Source organism: Nicotiana tomentosiformis, chromosome 10, assembly GCF_000390325.3.
Source record: "Nicotiana tomentosiformis chromosome 10, ASM39032v3, whole genome shotgun sequence".
In the NCBI taxonomy this organism is placed as follows: domain Eukaryota; kingdom Viridiplantae; phylum Streptophyta; class Magnoliopsida; order Solanales; family Solanaceae; genus Nicotiana; species Nicotiana tomentosiformis.
The window spans coordinates 33,321,653-33,333,493 of NC_090821.1; positions in this window are offsets into that span (position 1 = coordinate 33,321,653).

An 11,841-nucleotide genomic window follows, 5' to 3' on the forward strand; every position below is an offset into this window, starting at 1 on the left:
GTTTCGGGGGCTCTCTGGCAGGTGGATAGGCCTAGATACAAAGGAAACTCTTGCGAATTTTTTAGGAAATTAGGAAGTTAGGCAAATTTGTGGTTGATGGTATGTGGCATAACTGAAACTGTGTTAAGTAAACCTTGATCCTCATTCGAGAACGAATGATCTTAAGTGGGGGAGGATGTAAGGACCCGTAAAAATTTAAACCAAAACTCGGGGTTTCGTGGTGCCAAGATAGATTCCTGCATTACTATACTAGAAATTCTTCGCGGCAGGCTTGCGAGCCGCGGTTCGGACTTTTTGGATTGAAGAGTACCCTACATACTGAGAGGAAAATGTTTCGTAGAAGAACGCATTTTTGCGGCCCATTATGCGGTCGCATAATCACTCTGCGGGCCGCATAATGGCCGCAGAGTGAAGCAGTAAGTTTGTCCAACTTGAGGTTAGTTTTGCGGTCGATTATGCGACCGCATAATCGATATGCGGATAGCATATCGGTCGCATAATTCCTCTTGGGTTTCTATGGAGGGAGTTCTACGGTGCATTATGCGACCGCAGAACAAGTATGCGGACCGCATAATGGTCGCATACCTGAGCCGAAAGTTTAGGCCCCTGAGGGCCATTTCTGCGGTCACTTTGTGGATCGCATAACCATTATGCGGTCGCATATGCGACCGCAGACCTGTGTCGGGGCACCATTTTTCTTAATTTAAAACCCGACCTTCATTCCGTTAAAACACCCATTTAGTCTATTTTGAAGCTCATTTATGATATTTCTAGTGTGTGAGAGAGAGGGTTCTAGAGGGAGGGCCTAATTCCCATCAATTAAATTTCAACCATCACTCAAAGCTTAGAAATATTCAAGTAGAGCACCAAATTCTTCATCCAAAAAGGTAAGACTTCATCACCCCAGCTCTTAATTTCAAACATAGCTATAATGGGGTATTAGTGTGATACTTCATGGGTATGAGGGTGGTTCATCTTGCATGCATGTGATAAAGAGTGTGGGAAAAATAAAAAGTGAACTAGAACCATGAACGTTTTCCTAATTTTGGGTTCAATTTGTATATTGCTAAAATAGATTGAGGTTGCTAAGGGTTCCGGATAATTGTAGAGTCTAAAGAAGCGCAATTGAGGTATGTATGGCTAACTCTCTTCTTCTTAGAATCGAACTCCTGGTATCCGAATAATTGGTGTAAGTTCCAACTTGATTATACTAGAATTGTTTGCCTTTGTATGCTTGATTGAAAGATTCATGTTCCCTAATTGTTTTAGATGGTTACCATGTCATCATGTTATTTGAGAACGTAATTATGTTTTTTCCAAGCTTCTTCCCTTATGTGTGAAATGCCTTATGTGATGGTATTTATCGACATGAATGATGATGTTATTTGGACGAATAAAAAGGGAAAGACTTGAATTGTAAAATGTTCCCAAGTGCTAAGAACTAATTAATAAATGAGGCTTTTGTGCCATATAACGAAAGATGGGAAAGAAATGTGAATTGAGTGAACAATTGAAAGAGATTATGTCTCAAGTGAGATGGCTTAGCCGATCGAGCCGAGATCGGACGCCATGCTGTACACATGGTGGCAATTGTGTTGGAATTATTGATTTACATTGTGGATATGGATATGTCTCACTTGAGATGGCTTAGCCGGTCGGGCCGAGACCGGACTCCGTGTAAAAATACGGTGGCATTGTGAGTTGTGGCTTTGGCACTAAAGATTATTAATCTAAAGAGATGGAAAGATTGAATTGGAAACTATGTGACCCTTACTTGGTGTTTTCTTTGTATTTCTGTGAAGTACTTATTGATTATTAGGACTGCCTTCTCTTTGTTTCACTGTTCATTCTACTAAGACTGGTGTTTGCCTTACATACTAGTACTATTCGACAGTACTAACGTCCATTTTGCCGGGGGCGCTACATCTTTGAATGGATGTAGGTGGTTCCATCGAAGATAGTGCCGATCGTAGATAGTGGTTCTCTCTTTCTCTCCTCACAGCAGTCATGGTGAGCCCCATTTCTCCCAGGGGTCATGTAGTCTTTCTTTTGCATAAGTTTTCATATTTTGAGGTATAGCTGGGGCCTTGTTGCCGGAATTGTCATGTTGCTCTTTTGTACTCTTAGAGGCTCCGTAGACGTTTATGTGGGTCATGTATGTATGTTGGGGTGGTCGTTGAATCGAGTTGTATTTTGGGAACCCAACTATGGCATAATGTATATAAGGAAAAATGAACTAGCAACGTTTATATATTTATATAACTGATCTCTCCCCTGTTTTAAAATAGTGATGCGATCCCATTTTGGATTATGGATGAGTCGGGTAGAAAAGGTTTAATAGGCTTGCTCGACCAGGTTCACTCGGTTGAGCGCCGGCCGCGCTCCCCGAGGTTGGGGCGTGACATTAACTGAAGATCTCACTTTATCCTTAGTCTGTAGCCTTAGGACAGAACCCACCCCTCAACATCTGACTTATCATAGGACCCGAATCTTGCATCATCACACCGTATAAACCTGATCAAGCTGAATCGAGTCACACTCCAACCCAGAGTACGTTCACATGATGTTCCACACAACTCAAATGCCCGTAGTAATAACTTATGACCACCATAGCTGCTCAAATAACATTCTGGATGTCGGCAATACACTTCCCATTGAATAGAACCTTGTTCTGAACCTCCACAACGCTGCCCATGATAAAGAAACATGCGGGAACTCATAGCCACCCATGAAGTCAACAAGTAAAAAAGCTCCCTCATCCGTACACTAAGCAAGTAGCCCAAATGGCAACTTATCACTGAACCACATAGATTCTCACACAACACGGTCCGTACACCCAACCAGCAATAACTCAGTTATGCAGTACAAATAGAAGGAAATCAAGGTATGAGGATTATCTAACAAGTATAACATGTGTAACAACAAAAGTATAGTTTCATTAAATCACCCCACAGAGGGAAAACAAAACACCAAATAAACACAAAGAAAGGGTATCCCACATAACATCCGCTGCGGCGTGCTGCCCGCTCCCAGATACTCATCAAGCCAAAGTGCTCGGGTTCACTGATCACATAAATACTGATATCAAGCACAGTAGAGTGCACAAGTATAACTGTGGGAAAATGAATAGAAATAATAAAACATGGAAGAAAGCAAGCACAACTAAGATGCAATGAGAAAATCAACACCACGAGGGCCATCTCGCCCACATCGCCATAAGGCCTGAACGGAATTACAACATGCGTGGAGAATAATCATACAACCTCACAGCCCATCATAGCATAAGAGAGTAGCACATAACATAGGCCAGGGGCACAAATGATATCTATTCCGCCCGATAACATAACCATGATATCAACTTCACAAGAGTACCCAAACTTGATCCGATATAAAGTACACATTCTCGATGAGCTTTCGAATAGCCCCCAAACCAAATCCTGATCATTCCCAAATAGGTAAATATCCTCCCAAAAGTCCATAGTAACCTATCAACAATTTATACCATCAGTTATGCCATTCTCAATTTTCTCTATCCAAAGCCTCCATGGTCGCTTCTGCGGTTCCTTTGTCGCTTCTACGACCATCGCACCTACGCAAACCAGCCGCAGGTGTGGTCATACCAGAACCAACAACAACCATCAATAACAACATGACACCTAACAACATCAAAACGACGAATCGCACCTCAAATCAAAATCTACGAACTTGAACTTTCAAATTCTATATCTTGTGGCGAAACACATCAAATTAATCCGGAATGACTTCAAATTTTGCACACAAGTCATAAATGACATAACGGAGCTATTCCAATTTCCAGAATCGGATTATGACCTCGATATCAAAAAGTCAACTCCCCGATCAAACTTTCAAAAATTCCCTTCACAATCCGCAAACAAGAAATAGTCCGCATATGAGGACATCCAGCCCCAAAACCTCATGAATACCAATATTTCCACACCCGAACTCAAATACGCTACTCGAATGACTGATACATCACTCACATCCAATCATCTTACTGAAGCATCCATATAGATTTTTCGGCCGTGTAACAAAACCTGAACCTCAAAGGCCTCAAAACCCAGTAATCACCATGCCACTAAGCCACGCACCCGCAACCCAAAACTCAAGGTTGATATCCAATAATGCCAATATTCTATTAACTCTAGTATCCATCCAGGAGAAAACCATAATGTACAATATATTCCTTATGCCCATAGCAGACCGCCGACTTAAGCCGTTGCCGAAACCATCGAGAGCTCTCCGAGATCCGCCCGCACACAACTAAGACATTAGGCCGCATCTCCCCAACTCAAACGGGTCACATAAACCGTCCAACCCAAGAGTACTGCCACAAATGCCAATATAGAATTCCTATTCAAAAGGACCAATTACTTCCATTGCTATGCTGACCCAACACCACAGAGCTGATCCATTTCTTCGGATACTCCTTGTTTTTCCTCTGGGGTAATACTTCTCCCTGTCGATATGCAATGATCCCAATCAAAGCCTAGATGCAGATAATCCTAGCATAAACCACGTAGCCCAGAAGCTCATAAACCACCGCATTTCCTCTGAAGCACCACGTAATGCCGCAACCAAGATGCCCACGCTGAATAGACCTTTTGTGAATCTGAAGTTATTCCTCTGATCCCCTTTTGATACTGAAATGTAGATCCATTAATGACGCAGAAACACCGTAAGCCCCAATATCACCCCATGCAAGATATCAGATCTTAATCATACACAAATTTTGGGGAACCTTCCAATACCATATATACACATCTCAGGCCAATACTGATGTAAATCTGACTCTGCAATCTGAATGCCGCTAGTGGATTCCCCCACTTGGCGCGAAGCCATAGAAAACAACATCTGATGATCCGCAAAACTAACCTTCACAGCTCGTACAACACCAATCACAAGGTACTCCAAGTCATCTACTAAGCACACGTCCATTCTCGTGACAGTCAAACTCGCTTCCTTTAATGCCTTGAATGATAACATGTACCTTTCACTGAGTAGAAATCCCATACAAACCACATAGTCTCCAATACCACCAACTATCCTCAATTAACATCCACCTCATGACCCCACCACGATCTCGATGACTAGTCAACCAATTAAACCTTCCCAAGCTCGTACTCATCAACCAGATATCGGGATCCGCTGCACCTCCATGTGAACAACTGAATAGTACTTTAATACCTCCGCATCTTCAGTCTAGACGACACGTTGAGATAATGTTTGAGCATCCCTGGCTCCCTCGTAGCCCATCTGCAACATCACGAACTGCTGGCAAATAGCTGATACCGAAAGCGCAATACCATACACGAGGGAATGCAAAGGAACGTAAGGTATATGCTTCGAGCTGAATCAATATCGCACGACAATGAATGAAAGAAGTGGGATTTCCTAATAGTTTTCGTAGCCTCTCGACGATAAGTACAGACGTCTCCGTACCGATCCGCAAGACTCTACTAAACTTGCTTACGACTCGTAGCACCTATGAACCTAGAGCTCTAATATCAACTTGTCACGATCCAAAATCCCTCCAAAGGAGTCGTGATGACACCGTCTCTAAAACTAGGTAAGCCTAACATTAACAGAAATAACAACAATATTTAGCTAACATCGAGTAATTTCGAAATGGAAATCTTTATACAAAGTTACAATCCCAAAACCGGTAGTACAAGTCATAAGTCTTTCTAGGAGTAATTATACAAAATGAATACATCATTGTTCTGAAATAAGAGGAAACAATGGAAATAAATAAAATAGAAGGTGACTTCGAAGCCTGCGAACGTCCAGCAGGTGTACCTTGAAGTCTCCAGCCTTACCAAGCATAAATATCAAACCAACTCGAACCAAAGTACCTGGCTCTGCACAAAAAGATGTGCAGAAGCGTAGCATGAGTATACCACAATGGTACCTAGTAAGTATTAAGCCTAACCTCGGTAGAGTAGTGACGAGGCCAGGTCAAGACACTACCGAATATATATAACCTGCAGGATATGACTTAAATCTAACAAGAAAGGACTATCAAAGTAATACCAATAGCAGAAGGATATAAAATTGCAAACAGTAGTAACGATAAGAGGAAAACAGGAATGGCAACGAGAATTAACCAAATAATTAAACAACAACATAGTTGGGGTCTGGATGAAGCATAAATGGTTCAAGTAGGGAAAATGATGTTAACTCAACCAATCGAAATGTTTCTAATACACAATTCCAACAATACCAATCCTCGTAATCTCATATCATAATCACAACTTCCAAACCTTTAACACACATGGCACCTTATGCCCACATATTTCCACGACAAAATCCACGTGCTACTCAGTACACAGTATCCGTGTCACATGCTAATTAAGGTGTCATATATATCATACAGTAATAGTACAGTTTCTAGACCAAGTAGGAAATCAGTGAGAAAGATGAGTTTATTTTAGAAATTATTTGAGTGAAGAAAAATATAACATTTTCAATGAAATACAACATCGGATAAGCTATTGAATTTAATGTAGAGTTTATTAAATTAAGATATAATAAAGATTCCTTTTTAAGTGAAGTAAAAACCTCACACAGGCTATGGTTATTAAGTTGAGAAATCCATTGAAATATAACCACTATTAGAAATAGTAAATACCAAAAATCACACAAGGTAGCATGATATTAGTTCTTTTATTTTAAATCACTACATTACTAACAACTCAGCAAGGCAGGAGGTAATGACTCAACGTAGTAAATTCACTTAGAAAATCAATTCACCAGAATAATAGTATTAGGAAAATAACTCAGGAAATGACGGCAAGGCAATAAGTCGATGACAATAACTTGATCCTCAGAACATAGTGAAAACCAAGAATACAGATTATCAGAGTCTCGTACGAAGGAACTGAAGCCAATACAGTAAATAGGGGATACCAAAATACAAGGTATGTTGCGGCGCACAACCCGATCCCACCATATAATTTCAATATCATAAGTCACCCGTATTCCACCATATCAATTCACTCTTATTTCACCTGTTGCGGCGTGCAACCCGATCCCACTGTTCAATATCAATATGATAACAATAAACATAATATGTTGCGGCGCATAACCCGATCCCACCATATAATATCAATATCATAATTCACCCTTATTTCACCATAACAATCCACCCTTATTTCACATGTTGCGGCGTGCAACCCGATCCTACTGTACAATAACAATATCACAATATAAATATCCTCCCTTATTCCACCACCTCCCTTATTTCACCTGTTGCGGCGTACAACCCGATCCCCGTACAACAATTTAAATCAACAACAATAATTCAATAACTCAATTTACAAGAATTTCTACAACCAAGAGTATGAGTACACGGCAACAAGGGAACCACGTAAAAACCAAATGAATACTGTACCTATACAAAATAACAGGACATGTAAGGCACGTGATAACTAAGCAGGCAATCACAACACTTTGGACATGTAGCAGATGTGCACATAGGCATAGAAGAACTCAATAATTAAGAGGTAACAAGACAATAAGGAAGGCAATGACTTCAACCAAGGCATATAAGAGCCAAATAATGAGTAAGAGGTAAATAAATGCTAACCACATCATATAGAGCATGTAAGAGTAGTCTAACAATGAGATACCACATGTTATGACAATTTAATCAAAAGCATGGAAAGAGACTAGACAATCTAAACCGGCCAATACCACATATAGGCTGTGTACCCGCTCGTCACTTTGCGTACACAACTTTCACATAATAAGATAACACAACTAACTCAATTCCTAAGGGGTGGTTTCCCCCACACAAAGTTAGACAAGACACTTTCCTTAATTCGGCCAACTCAATACTTAATTTAGCTTTTTCTTTACCAATTCACCATCGCTCGTCCCAATCTAGCCAAAGACGACTTAAATACATCAAACAATACAAGAGAAAATAATTTCAATTAACGGAGTTATGATCCTTATACAATTTGCAAAAAGTCAATAAAAGTCAACTCCCCGGGCCCGCACCTCGAAATCTGACAAAATTTACAAAAGTCGAACACCCATTCCGATACGAGTTCAACCATATAAAAATTATCAAGTTCTGATACCAATTCGTCTTTCAAATCAGCATTTTACATTTTTGAAAGATTTTACAATTTTTTCCAAATTTTCCTCTAGGTTCTCATGTATTTGATATTAAATCTATGATATAATCACAAGATATAATTGAAAATTGATTAGAGGTAATTACCCAATGATTTGATATGAAAATACTCTCTCAGAATTGCCCACTCTCGGACCTAGGGTTCAAAATATGATAAAATGAAGTTAAGATTCGGAGTGCCCGGCTATTAGCAGGCTGCAGATGTCGCATTTGCGACATGGGGTTCGCAAATGCGAGTCCCACAAAAGCATCCATTACTTCGCAAAAGCGAAAATTGAACAGCCCTGCCTCTATCGCAAATACTATGGAACAGATCGCAAATGCGAAAATGGGGCCTTCGCAAAAGCGGCCCAAACGTTCGCAAAAACGAACTTCCACTGCCCAGTTCACCATCGCATTTGCGAGGCTGGCTCCGTAAATGTGAAGACTGCCAGTCCCCAGCCTCTTCGCAAATACGATCCCAAGTCTGCAAATGCGAGATCAGACACCAGCAAATATTCCGAAACGCGTATGAAACTCATCCGAGCCCTCGGGGCTCCAAACCAAACACCCACACAAGTCTAAAAACATAATACGAACTCGCTCGCACGATTGAAACACGAAAATAACCTCTAGAACCGCGAATCGGATGCCAAAACACATAAAAATCACCATGAACTTCAAGAACTTCTAGAATCGCAACCAAGCATCTGAACCATACCAAATCAACTCCAAATGACACCAAATTATGCAGGCAAGTCCCAAATAATATAACGGAGTTGTTTCAACTCTCGAAATTGCATTTCGAGCCCGATATTCCCAAAATCAACTCTCGGTCAAACCTCTCAATCTTCCAAAACTTCAACTTTCCAATTTTTGCCAAAATGCCTCAAATTACCCTACGGACCTCCAAATCTAAATCCGGACGTACGCTTAAGTCCAAGATCACTACCCTAGCCTATCAGAACTATCAAAACTCCAATCCGAGGTCAAATACTCAAAAGTCAAACCTTGGTCAATTCTTTCAACTTCGAGCTTCTCAAATGAGAGTCACTCCTAAAAAAAATCCTTTTCGAACTTCTCAAAAACCCGAATTGATAATGCACGCAAGTCATATTACACTGTGTGAAGCTACTCGTGACCTCAAACTGCCGAACCAGATGTAATTGCTCAAAATAACCAGTCGGGTCGTTAAACTAAGTCAAGTTGAGGCCTTCGAATTCTCCAAAAGTTGAAGTCTTCAATTCTGCAAAATTTTCAAGTTGAATCATCAAGTTAAATCTTCAAATTCACTAAGTATTCAAGTCGAAATCTTCAAATCTGTGAAGTCTTCAAGTATAAGCTTTCAAGCCTGCCATGTCTTCAAGTTGAAATCTGCAAGTTAAATTCTTCCGAGAACCAAGTCTTCAATTGAAAGCCAATAAGTAGCCCCCATAATAGTCTTGAAGTCTTCAAATTGATATAGCCTTCAATTCTTTAGTTGGAAATTTCAGTATATCTCCAAGTGTATGAAAAAATATTCTTCGACTATGAGGTTATCTTTACTAAAGTGGTATCTTTGGAAGTGATTTCTTCTTCTACCTGTAAAAAAAAGAGAAATATATCTATATAAAGGAGATCATAAAATTACCTATGAAGATTGAAATTGAAGAGATATTCCTAGTTGGTCAGTTTTTTTTCATGCTTTATACAATCTCTGATTCGTGCATCTCGAAATGAGGATGAGTTTTCGTTCCTTTGCACCAAAAGGTCAATGTTTTTGGCGGTAAAGTAAAATCTGCATGTTAGACTCTATAATGATCTTCGCTGGTTTTTGTCTTAGATAAAATATAGTCTTCAGCTTAGACGGTATGATGGTCCTAGCCTCGGACAAAGTAAAGTCTTCAGCTTAGACGGTTGTCTTCGCCTTTGCAAAATATAGTCTTCAGTTAGTCGGTGTAATAGACTTTGCCTCGTATAAAGTAAAGTTTTTGGCTCAGACGGTGTAATGGTCTTCACCTCAGACAAAGTAAATTTTTGTCTCAGGCGGTATAATGATCTTCACCTCATACAAAGTAAAATCTTTGGCTCAGATAGTGTAATGGTTTTCGCCTCAGATGAAGAAAAGTCAAATTTGTAAATAAAGTAAGATCTTTGGCCCAGACGGTGTAATAGTCTTCACCTCAGACAAAATAAATTTTTGACTCAGACATTGTAATGATCTTCACCTCAAATAAAGTAAAATCTTTGGCTTAGACGGTGTAATGGTCTATGCCTTAGATAAAATGAAGTTAAATCTTCAAACAAGATAAAGTCTTTAGCTTAGTCGGTGTAATGACTTTTGCTTCAGACAAAATAAATTTTTTTGGCTCAGACGGTGTAATGATCTTCACCTCAGATAAAGTAAAGTCCTTGGCTTAGACGCTGTAATGGTTTTTGCCTCAAATAAAGTAAAGTCAAATCGTTTCAAATTTTCTACTCTCTTGAACTCTACGAGCATGAACAAAAAAAAAAGAATGTCCAAGATAGTGGAAAGAAAAGAAGTTGCCGGTTGTAGTTATAAAGTAGATGATATCCAAAATGGCCCAACTCCTCATTACTAGTCTAATCTGAATAAGAAAATGGAAAGCATAAAGATTAAACGAAGAAGAGAAGTTAGCGAAGGACGAAGTTGGATCGTGAAACCGAATTCATATTGACTAAGACAACTCCAAAGGCAAATAAAACTCCATATCTTTCAAGTTGCAGCAAAAGCTTTTGGATTACATGACTAGTTTCACTAGTTGGAGACAAAATTGCTTGACTATTTAAAATAAAATACTTATGGACCCTTGACTAAGCCAAGATAATCAAGCAAGTGTAATATTTCATACAAAGAAATTGGTTCAGACCATTAAAGGGGCTTTTGCAAATAAATTACTAGCAACGGAACAAAGGAGATAAATGATGCTCATCTTTTATTCTTACTAGCACGGTTCTTAAGAATTTTATAGCAAACCACATAAATGATTGAAAATATTACAGATTGTTTGTGTGCATAAAATAGAAGAAAAAGGGGAGTAGCTGCATGGAATAAAAACCTCAACAACAACAACAAAAGGAAGAAAAAAAAAAGACGAGCATTACCTAAGAAGAGCCGTGTCGAGACTGCCTTTGGTTATAAACCATGACGCAGAAAATAGATGTTGCTTAGTATTTGTATTTATAGGCATGGATTCAATAGAGACCCGACGAGTTGATCTCCTTAAAATAAGGATTTGAGTTTATCAGATTGGACACTGTTGAAAGAATTACAGTATGATTGAAACTCAAAGACTCTGGAATCTATCTGTGTGACTCCATTCAAATTCAAATTCCATGGAATTAGGCATCAATTTGGAAGATAGTTACGTGGAGTTGGATGTGTTAATAAGATGAATTCAACTTCTGTTTCTTAGCCTTTTAGAAATTAAGTTAAAAAAATAGCTAAAATCATCAGATACTTTCACGTGGGGCCAAATATGTATTGACCTTAAATGAGGCTTTAAATCTTGAAACAAGACTACTAATCCTTTGATTATATAATCAATCAAACTCTCTCAAAGCAATTGCAAGAAGACAATTAAAAGTCTTTTGTCTTATTTCAAGGCTAGTCTTTGAGGATTAACAAGCTTATACCTCAATTAGCCTTGAAGTATGGGGCATTTGTAAGTATTTAAATTTTATCGGGTTTAAATCAATAA